Here is an 11995-nt window from a genome sequence, read left to right on the forward strand (position 1 = left end):
TTTAAAACATTTAGAGAGCGATTGCTGCAGTTTGTGACAGAACTCGCACACCTTCACTGAGTCATAACTTAGTGAAATCTGCACACGTGTGGATATCTGGATATCTGAAGCTGGCTGGTCAGAGTGATGACAGTTTGTTTCACATTTGGGTGGGATGATCCGGTGGCTGAATGAGCAGCCCATCTGCCACGGCTTGTCACGGAGGGGGTGAGGGGTGAACTAAGATGTCTCTGATTTTGTCCTTTACCCTCCTCTCTGCCTATGACCCCAGACTGTCCAGTTCCAGCCCGCACCACAGAGCTGGCCTTCCTCCATTCATATGCTTTAAAGAATGGGCTACTACAGGAATTAATGGGTTTATTTAGACTACACTGGCCTTCGTGTAAAAGGCTACACCCCCTTTATGCTGTATTTTAAATGTAATTTGTATTTCGTAATTCATGTTTATTCTTATTTATTTGTTCATATGTATTGCATGTGTGTGTGAAGCACTTTGTAACTGTGTGATTTTAAAAGTACTATATACACTCACACTTATACGGAAAGACGAATAATGTCCTGGCACAAAACGACTACGTTTCTGTTAATGTTGAAACTTCTGTTAATCCAAAAACAGAAAATTCTGTAAAATCACAGCATAGCCTTGATTCTAATAATAAAATCTGTACCTTTCTATAGAGAGTGTTTCTTTAGTTTAAACGTAAAAGTCTGTCTGTCCTGTCAGATGTAGCCTCAGTTTTCTGATATTGTATTTTTTACACTCAAACAACATCACAAAATCAATTTAATGAAGTACCAGGTTATGTTTTATTACAGCTAACTGAAGGGGAAATTATGAACTAATAATGAACTTATGATTACTTGATTGAATAAAATACATAACATTGGTGAAGCTGATGATGATCTTCACTGGGTTCAAATCAAATCCTTAAAATATTTTTCAAAGACCTGACAAATCATTTCAACACATGTTGAAAAGGTGTTAATACAACAGATCATTTTACTGACAACAACCTCTTCAGGTGTTTAAAGATTTCTTTCATTTTAAGTCCGTATATGATCGGATTAAAGAGAGGATGATACAAAACCAGCTGTAAAGTCATTATAAACCGTGCAATTTTTGGAAACTCAGATTCCAGTCTAAGTATCGTAATATCATATGTTCACAACCACGAAAAACTGATTAGAACCAACAGGTGGGGTAAATAGAGCTGTGCAGCTTTTCTCCTGACTTCTCTGCTACTTCGATAGGTTATTATAAGTATCCTGGTGTATGTAAAAAGTATGAAAAGCATAGGAAAAAACACAATATTGAGCAAAATAATCACACCATAGACAAACAGTCCTCCTGCAACCACACAGTGAAATTTCTGAACTGAATTATTGGAAAATATTCCAATTAAGGTAAAGTTACAGAGTTTTTTTCTCAGCACTCAATCCAGCTGACCCTGCGACTTGACAAGCAGGCACAAGCCAAGCCAACACCAAGAAAATACTAATAGTAATTTTTCTCATGAGTAGTTTGATATTGCACAGGTTTACATATAGATACATGTATGGTGTTCAGTTTATGACATCCTCAGATCACAGACTCAGGTGTCAGACTCAAACGAAACGGCCTCAGCCTCAGAAAAAAACCTTTTCAGAAAGAAAGTTGTCAGAGATAATGTTGCCCAGATGAGGGAGCTGAATTAGCTAAATAGTCAGCTGCAAATATGGCTTGACCCCAAAAAATTCTAACAAAAGATTTCTCAGTGGTTTACAGTATTATCAAATGTACTTAAAAACATACTAAAAGTTTACCAAAGTTTGACTCCAAGAAAGGCCCCATTTTCAAAATGGCGGCCGTCAGGTCCTTAAAATGACCATTACTCCTTTGTATTCCTCCTAGACAAGGAATACTGGTGCCTGATACATGTTTTGCCCATGTACTATTGTAATTAGCATATTTGCATGATAGAGAAGTGATTACAAGTACAATTGAATTTTAAAGCAATTGGTTACAAGCATATTTAATGTGAAAAATAAGGGCGAATGCAATAACAATTTAATAATACAATTTCAAAGTAATTGCATATTTCTCCTTTCTCATATCGTAGTGTTAGTGGTTTCTGTGGTTCATAACCATTCTTTTGATTCCAACAAAGAATACATACAACTGTGTGATACTGTAAAATTAGTCAAAACAGGGCTGCCACGCTCAGTACTGCTAACGAAAGTTACGAATGTAACTACGGTTCTATGCATCCTGGATGACCGCCAGAGGCAGTGTTTCACACTGAATATATTCCATATTGCGCTTGTGCAGGTCAAGTATTTATATCAACAAAGTCACCTGTGACCTCGGGGTGACCCTAGCCAAGGTATTAAGTTCCGGTGTCACCCCGAGCTCATTCCTTCAGAATCTTCTCGCGGGTTCGTAAGATTCTGAGTGAGCAAGAACTCAGACAGTCATCCAGGATTCATACAACTGTATTTACATTCGTAACTTTCGTTTTATTTCATCCTTACTGACCGCCAGAGGCAGTGTTTCACACTGGATGACTCATACCAACAGAGTCACGATGAAGCCTGTGTACCCACCACACAAGGATGCAGCAGAGGCCCTCAGACGGAGAACCATGCCCAATGAATGGGGGGTGGCATCATTCATCCTGCAATAATGTGAGAACGTGCTTGGCGACGCCATGAGGCCGCGGCACATATTTCCTCCCAGGGCACACCTCTCCAGTCGTCCACAATGTGGAGACACTCCTGGTAGAGTGACATGTCAATCCAGATGGTAGGGATTGACGACGTGCTCTGTATGCAGAGGCAATGGCCTCCATAAACCAGTGGGACAGGCGCTGCTTTGAGAGACCACAGGTCATACGACCACCATAACAGACAAAAAGTTGCTCAGACTGACAGATTCAGATGGTAGTGTCACCACAAACCTTAAGGGCCTGCACTGGGCATAACAGACTTGACTCATGCCCTCCTTCTCCAGAAAAACGTGCCAAGTGGATAGGCTGATTGAGGTGTAAACGTGCCAGCATATTAGGGAGGAACGCCATATTAGGTCACAAAGTGACACCAGAGCCATCCAAGTACCACCTCAAACAGGAATCACTCATGAGCAAAGCATGTAGCAGGCCAACACGTACCACAGAAGTGATAGAAAAGAGAAACGCAGCCTAGGCTGACAACTACCGCAGCTCTGCCTGTGCCAATGTTCAAAGGGAGGTGAGCATAGGGCGTCCAGCACCAGGGGCAGAACCCCTGCAGAAGCCCTTGGGGCGCCCGAGGGACGCAACCCTAGAGCCCCAGTTAAGAAGCAGGATACGACCTGTGGCTCCCCACAGTATCATTGTCAACCGCAACATGCTGCGACAAAATGGCAGCTCCACAGACTCTTAGGGTAGGAGGTTACCATCCACCGTCCAGGAGGTTCTGCAGGAACTCAAGGATGGCAGGCACAGAACAATGCACTGGGTATAAGTATGAGCCGTACACCACCCAGAAAAAAGTTATCACCTGTTCCCGTACTGCAGATGGGCAGACAGTGATCTAGCAGTCAGGATAGTATCTCTGACAGGTCCGATGCAATCTGTCAACAGTGGGTCAGGCCCACAGCTGAAGGCGACAGGGGTCCATATCTGGATGAATCTGCCACTCCTCCGGTGGGGCTCTTGACGAGAGAGGAAGACTGCGACCAGGTCTAGTGCCCCCCTGGTGGTATATGTAAAAGATTGTCAAGGTGTAGTTCGGCCTGATGAGCATGTGCCTTCCCCACAGGTATGGCAGGAAATGCCATAGAGCCAGGTGCACAGCCCGTAGCTCCATGACAATGATGTGCTCAAGGGCCTCGTGAGCCGACCACAGGCTTTAAGCCGTCCTGGTTAGCCACACTACACCCTGTGCCAATTGGTAACCTAGTGAAAACCATTCAGCCATCCCTTCAGGGGGCGCAGAGACAGAAAGCCCAAGGGAACGACAGCCGAGGAAGATGTCAACTTGCCCACGAGGCAAAGAAACTGGCCATAGGGATCATCCTGCCCCCTTGTCGTTCATGCTCTGAAGCGATGGACAGGCCCACATAGTGACACCTTTTAGAGCCCCACCGATGAAGGTTATGCGCTGGGAAGGAGTCAGAGAACTCCTTTGAGGTACACCGTGAGATCCAGTCGGGCCACTTGTGAAAGATGGCGAGACGCGTCCTGTGCCGCCCGAAGCCAGGACTGCACACAAATCAACCAGCCGCCTGCGACTGCAGGGGTGAGAGGGCTGCTGCAACGCACCTGGTAAATACCCGTGGAGAGAGGGAGAGTCCAAATGGGAGGACCCTGAAATTACAATGACTGACCAGGAAGGCAGAACGAAGACACTGCCTGTGGTGAGGCACAATAGGAACAGGAAAAATAAGCATCCATCAAATGGATGGACGTGAACCAGTCCTCTTTGGCAACAGCACGAATAACATCTGCTGTGCTCAACATGTGGAACGGCAACACTCTCAAAAGGTTGCTGAGTTCCTTGAGACCCAGAACAGGGTGAAGCACGCCACCTTTCCACTGGACCAGAAAATAATGTCATCTTGCCCTGGCTGAAGGTTGGGGGCTGGCTTGTACCCTTGAGCTAAGGTGGAAACCACCCAAGGAACAAAGCACAGGCTGCCCGGCAGGAGAGCTGCTGTTGGGAGAAAAGTCCAAAAGCCGGCCCTAAGGCTACAATTCCCCTTGAGGGGACGAGTAGGCTCCATGGCCTGAGGCTGCGAAGAGAGCAAGAGAGCAGGTATGCGACGTAGTGAACGGGCCTCTCATTGGGTGCTGAGGCCCATGGTGACCCCCCAGGGTAAGCTGGTGATTGGAAGCGGCCCCAGGGGGCAGATGAAGATCTCCTTGGCCGGCCAGTAGGGGGCATGTCCCCGCGAAGACCAGTAAACTGCCGCCTGGTCTGACCAGCCTGGACAGTCCACTCAAGCACCTGTAAAGCAGCAGAGAGGGCAAGCATGAGGTGAGAGAGGAAGTTACCAAAGCGCAACTTTGATGGTGGCGTCATCTGCAAAAGTTTTTGCCCGGTCTTTCCGTTTGAATAATATTCCAAAAACGGGTTTTCCAATCATCTTTTCAATGATCTCATTGCCAACACTCTCAAACTCATGCACATTCACCTCCTCTTTGGCAACACCAGTTACAATGTTTCTCAGAGATGGGTCTGGAGAGAATGGTGTGCAAATTCTAAGCTTTTCCTTAATCTTGTCTAGATCAGAGTGATCTCTTTTTCATCCTTGCTTCTGAGGATTCTCTGTGCTGCTCGCTGGTCATGTAGGTGAGGTCATTGAATTCCTGCATGGCATTGTTGTATTCAGATGTGATGGGTGTAGGCATGGTCCTCAATGCTCGCATTTCTTCAGTCATTCTACTTCCGTGGGTCAAGCCTCCACTGCTTTTCAAGGATCGCATTAATGTCGATCGATTAATGTCTCGATGACAAGGTCAGAGCTAAGGCCTGCCCAGTACTGGTTGCTGTTTCGGATCACATGGAATACCCCTGGAAAACTTGTCATATACATCAGGGTGTCTGGTATCGAGTAGGCGCATTTCTTGGAGGTAGAAATATGCCAATTTCAGGTAGTTGCAGTGCCCAGCGGTGGCAAATATTGGCAGACAGTCCAACATTTTAATGAGGTAAACAATATCAAATGTCAGTATTCTCTTCCACCATCTTCTGAATTGCTGAAAATTGTGAATTTAGTTTTGTTGAGTTTAGTATAATCCCACCTTTATACTCAAAAACATCTATGGAGGATGCATTACATTTGTATTACCTTATTCAAATTGAAATGAGTGACCATTTTAGAGGGTTCACACATAGGCCTCTCTTTGGGCTAATTAAGAGTTGTTTATGATCAAAGTTATACATCTCCAATTTAAGTTACTTTTGGGTGCAATAACTTTTACATTGAATGTCAAGTCCGTGTTTTAGCAAAAAAACGTACTGACATCTCTGGTTCACCCCAAACAAAGATAAAACCTTACAGCATCTCACAAAATCATCTCCTACTCTCGCTGTGTGTCAGCTGCTCATTGTTCGCCTTCTTCTAAAATATTAAAAACACTAAATCAGAACCAGAAAACCCAAGACGTTATAAATGTGGTGTTGTTCCATTATTTTCTGAGACCGGAAGTGTCGGCGAGTTTCAGATATATAACCGTTACGACTGTGTGACGTGTGTTTACAGTGTTTGGTGCGTTTGACAAAGTTCAGTGTGAACGCAAACTGAACCAAATGAAAAATGCAACCGAAATATACCGAGTCCACCGAACTATAGGTATGAAAGCCCCTTAGACGCAAATCCTGTGATATAACACACCAAACAGAGCAGTGAGAGGGGAAGGATCAACTGTCGGTAAAATCATGAAAAAAGAAAGAAAAAAACTGACTGCCGGAAGTGATGTATTCTTGGACTTGTCCTAAAACTTATGTAATAGGATTGCAGGGCTTTGTTTACATCGGTCGCATGTGGGGTCTAACTCGAACTCTAGAAAGCCTGTAAATGTAGGTCTTTAATCTCAGAAATTCTGGGGGTTTTCTCCAAATTGTACCCCCCTCCATCTTTTTTTGTAGTTTCTTTTTAATTTGTAATGGTCTTAATAAACCTTCGTAATGTTATAGGAGGTCAAAGAGGTTAAAGTATGGTAACAAAGTCCTCAGAAAGGGAATCTTCAAAGTAAAGTTGGGATTGTTTTTTAGTGTGTGTGTGTGTGTGTGTGTGTGTGTGTGTGTGTGGTATGATGCAACCTATTTTGATAACACCAATATGGCGTCCACAGAAGCCCGTTGCTAATGTAAGGAGACTGTAATGAGTGTCATTAGCGCGGATGAACAACATGCCAGGCCTCGGGGGGGCGGCCTGACTTCAGCCAGATAATTATCACCCAGTGGTCACAGTGTGCCGGCCTCAGGGGACAACTGAGAAACAACAGTTATCACAAACACACATACTTTTCCTCCTACGAATGAAAAGTTTAATTCATGAGCAATTAAAGTGACATTAGTGAGTCATTTGCTGACTTTAATAATAAACTGTTAGAGAACCAGTAGAAAGTTAAACAAAATAAAGTCTTTACTAGAAAAATGGTTTAAACAAAAGGCGCTCACAAGGAGGATTTTATCAACAGACTTAAAGTGCCCATATTATGAAAAAACACTTTTTCTGGGATTTGGGGTGTTCTTTTGTGTCTCTGGTGCTTCCACACGCATACAAACTTTGAAAAAAATCCGTCCATGCTGTTCTGAGTGAGATACGGTTTCTGAATGTGTCCTGTCTTCAGTCTCCGGGTCAGCTGGTCAAAATCGGCACGGCTTGTGACATCACAGGCCGAAACGAGCTGGCTAACCGCAACCGTTAGCTCGTAGCGTTAGCATGCTAACGCTAATGCTGACGCTAATGCTAACGCTAATGCTAACGCTAGCATGCTACCTTGTTCTCAATAGCAAAGCACTGCTACACTGCCATCATCTACTAAGGAACTACTTCCATGTGCGCCCTCATTTAGAAGAAGTCTCCCAGCTAATCCTGCCTTGTAACTGACTGAAGGAGGAGAAACAGCCTTTCTTTTACTGTCTATGGAGCTAGCTAGCTGACATGAGCTACATCTGAGCTACTGAGCATGTGCAATCAAGGATAGTACAGAAGAAGAAAAGAGGTCTCACTCTGTAGCTGAAACAGAGACCAGCTGAAAGAGGATCTGCAGCAGTGAGAGAGAGCTGTGCAGTACAACAACAATATGGTGTTTTTTGAAAATTAAACCATGTAAACCTATTCTGGTACAACCTTAAAATACAGTTATGAACCTGAAAATGAGCATAATATGGGCACTTTAATGGCGTATATAACCTGGCTGGAACGTTGACAAGACTGACATGGAAAGGGAGACAAGGACTATTTATACAAGAGGTAGGGGAGACCTGAGGCCTGTACCTCGAAGCGAGATTTGGCGTTAACGAGCTAACTTCAGGTTCAACCCAGGGTTTTCTGTACTAGGAAGGTGGATCACTTGTGATCGGGTTCAATCGCCGTGGTAACTTATGCTGAACGCCTAACCTGGTCGGGAGCAGGTTAAGTTGGAGATCAGAGATCAACCGGTGTTAAAGCACCGCGTACTCGTCGAGTGAGAGAGAGAGAGAGAGAGAGAGACAGAGAGAGAGAGAGAGAGAGAGAGAGAGAGAGAGAGAGGGAGAGAGAGAGAGAGAGAGAGAGAGAGAGAGACAGAGAGAGAGACAGAGAGAGAGAGAGAGAGAGACAGAGAGAGAGAGAGAGAGAGAGAGAGAGAGAGAGAGAGAGAGAGAGAGAGAGAGAGAGAGAGAGAGAGAGAGAGAGAGAGCGAGAGAGAGAGGGAGAGAGAGAGACAGAGAGAGAGAGAGAGAGAGAGAGAGAGAGAGAGAGAGAGAGAGAGAGAGAGAGAGAGAGAGAGAGAGAGAGAGAGAGAGGGAGAGAGAGAGAGAGAGAGAGAGAGAGAGAGAGAGAGAGAGAGAGAGACAGCGAGAGAGAGAGAGAGAGAGAGAGAGAGAGAGAGAGAGAGAGAGAGAGAGAGAGAGAGAGAGACAGAGAGAGAGAGAGAGAGAGAGAGAGAGAGAGACAGAGAGAGAGAGAGAGGGAGACAGAAAGAGACAGAGAGAGAGAGAGAGAGAGAGAGAGAGAGAGAGGGAGAGAGAGAGAGAGAGAGAGAGAGAGAGAGAGGGAGAGAGGGAGAGAGAGAGAGAGAGAGAGAGAGAGAGAGAGAGAGAGAGAGAGGGACAAAGGGGTGCGCACATAAAAGTTAAAACATTTAGAGACCAACAGCCCCGTTATCATTCCCTGATGAGTATATTTATGAAATACATAGATTGAAATGAGTGACCATTTTAGAGGGTTCACACACAGGCCTCTCTTTGGGCTAATTAAGAGTTGTTTATGATCAAAGTTATACATCTCCAATTTAAGTTACTTTTGGGTGCAATAACTTTTACATTGAATGTCAAGTCTGTGTTTTAGCAAAAAATGGTACATGTCCAAAAAAACTTACTGACATCTCTGGTTCACCCCAAACAAAGATAAAACCTTACAGCATCTCACAAAATCATGTATTCCATAAGTTTGTAATGATGTCAGTGCAATTTAGACAGGTCCAATGGATTTATAGACCTAGAAAACATGGGGTTAGACACCAAGATTACTTTGCTAGGTCAAATAATGAGTAAGTTAGGATATTTTAAGGGCTTCCTACCCATCTTGGACGCCATCTTGAAAATCATCCCTTTCTAGTGGTCAAATTTTGGTAAACTTTTAGTATGTTATTAAGGACACTTAATACTACAGAAACCTTTTGTTAGAATTTTTTTAGGGTTAGGTGTTTTTTTTTCATATATGCAGCAGCCTAAAAGTAGCTAGCAGCTTTTACAGTGAATACGTGGCAGTTTTTTTAATCAAGCTTTATTGAAAGGAGTGGATATACAGCAGGAAACAACAGTCTATGTTCATAAACGAGCCAGGGGGTTACTAAAGGAAAGAAATCAAAACAAAACAAAAAACTTCATATAAATATTTTGTAAAGCTTACTGAGGTCATATGATCCAACAACTTTTTAGTTTGTACTGTCAGATATGGAAAACATGTATTATTTAATATTGGAAACCAGTTCCAAAAAGCTTGGCTTCTTTTTCAAAAACGTTGACTTATGTAAATAAACTTTGGTTAAAATAATTATTAAATGTATATATATATATATATAAAAAAAAATAAAAAAAATCACAAACTGCCGTGTATTCACTGTAAAAGCTGCTAGAGACTTTAGCTAATTCAGAAAGCTAGTCAACAGCTCCCTCATCTGAGCAACGTTATCTCTGACAACTTTCTTTCTGAAAAGGTTTTTTTCTGAGGCTGACAGAGGTTTTTCTGACAACGTTTTTTCTGAAGCTGACAGAGGTTTTTCTGACGCTGAGTCCGTTTCGTTTGAGTATGACACCTGAGTCTGAGATCTGAGGATGTCCTAAAATGAACACCGTACTACAACATGTCTGTCATAAGCCATGGCTGACAACAGGAAGAATTCTCATCCCCCTAAAGTGTAAAATAAGAAATATTAAAAGTGACACATTGAATGTGATATGATTTATTTCTCAGATTTAAAAAAATCTATAAATAAAAATGTACATAGTACATTGTAAATTACCAAAACCTCCATGAAGGTTTTGGTAATTTACGATTACAGAAGACAGAAGATTATTAGAATATATACTGCAAACATGATCCTAAAATAAAGGAATCTATATTTGTAAACGTCCACATGCCCACCAAGCGTTATCTGTGTTACATTTTAAAGATTGGGTTAAAATCTGTACATTTGTTACGTTACTTCACTTCTGTTATTTTCAATCATGACACGGACCCCGGTCTCCTGGGTGAAAGTCTTGACAGGACAACCAAAGACAACATTTTAAGTAGAATGGTCAAGAAAAAGAGGTCAAACAATGCTGTGACTTCAGGCCTCTAGAGGTTAATGAAGTTCTTCATATATTAGTAACTATTGGTGGAAAGTTTAATGAGATCCTTTGAGGGCAAAGCAATTTCATAAAAACTTTCCACAGACTCAAACAGTTCACTTTCTAAATTTTGGAAATGAACACACAACAGGTGACATTAAAGGTCAGGTATCTATGATGGATGTTGGTATTATCATGAACGTGAGAGCTCTTTTTAGGAATTAATTCACGCTTGTTATAAAATTGCTTTTTTTATTACTGAACATCTAAACATTTTCAAAACATTTTGTTTAAGACAGAATTAATGGATGATGAGGCAAATGCAACTTATATAACTCTGGATGGGCATGTGGAAGTGAACAAATACAGATATGTTTATTTTTTTATTATGTTCATAGTATATACTCTAATAATCTGCAGTAATTCTATTATTGTGTACCTTATCTGGGTTCACCAAAACCTCCATGAGCCTATGTACATTTTCATTGCAGCTTTGTTACTGAACTCGGTTGTTTATAGCACTAATATCTACCCAAAGCTTTTGATTGACTTTTTATCTGAAAAACAGATCATATCTTATTCAGCCTGTCTCTTTCAATTTTTTATATTTTATACTTTTGGCAGTTCTGAATTCTTATTGTTGTCAGCCATGGCCTATGACAGATATGTGTCCATATGTAAACCTCTGCAATATCACACTATCATGAGGAAAACCACAGTGGGTATTTTACTGTTGTTTGCTTGGCTTGTGCCTGCGTGTCATGTTGCAGTCCCTAACAATACTGAGTGCTGAAACAAAACTGTGTGACTCTACTTTAAAAGGAATATTTTGTAACAATTCAATTTACAAACTTCAATGTGTGACATCAAGAGTCATTACTATTCATGGTGTAGTCTCTTTAGTAGATCTCTCAATTCTGCCTATGCTTTTCATAATCTTAACATACATCAAGATATTTATAGTAACCTATCGAAGTTGTAGAGAAGTCAGGAAAAAAGCAGCAGAGACCTGTTTACCCCACCTGTTGGTTTTAATCAGTTTCTCCATTTTGTGTGCATATGATATCACTATAGCTCGAGTAGAATCCAATTTTTCGAAAACTGCACACTTAATAATGATGTTACAAACAATTTTGTATCATTCATTGTTTAATCCACTCATATACGGACTCAAAATGAAAGAAATTTCTAAACACCTCAAAAGGTTGTTCTGTCCAGCCAAATGTATTTGATGTAATAACACTGATTACTAATGTACAGACACTTCTTGAAAGGTATTTAATGTACGTACTTATTTACATAATGTTTGTAAATACACTGTACTGTGTATTTACTGTTAAAGATACTCTTTACTGTTTGTTATGGGAACAGCAATATGTCTTCATTTTGAACAATGCAATAGCTAATATCTGTATTTACACAAAAAAACAATTTTTTATTCTACATTATCAAGTCATCACAACATTTTTTTGTCTTTCACTGTAACACA

At 41.7% G+C, this 11995-nt stretch overlaps 2 pseudogenes; one reads left to right on the forward strand and one right to left on the reverse strand.

Moving 5' to 3' along the window:
• Positions 1–1163: 1163 nt before the first annotated feature.
• LOC144525887 (olfactory receptor 4K17-like) lies at positions 1164–10403 on the reverse strand (annotated as a pseudogene).
• Positions 10404–10810: 407 nt separating this feature from the next.
• LOC144525888 (olfactory receptor 4S1-like) lies at positions 10811–11738 on the forward strand (annotated as a pseudogene).
• Positions 11739–11995: the final 257 nt, after the last annotated feature.

Source organism: Sander vitreus, chromosome 11, assembly GCF_031162955.1.
Source record: "Sander vitreus isolate 19-12246 chromosome 11, sanVit1, whole genome shotgun sequence".
NCBI classification, from domain to species: Eukaryota; Metazoa; Chordata; class Actinopteri; order Perciformes; family Percidae; genus Sander; species Sander vitreus.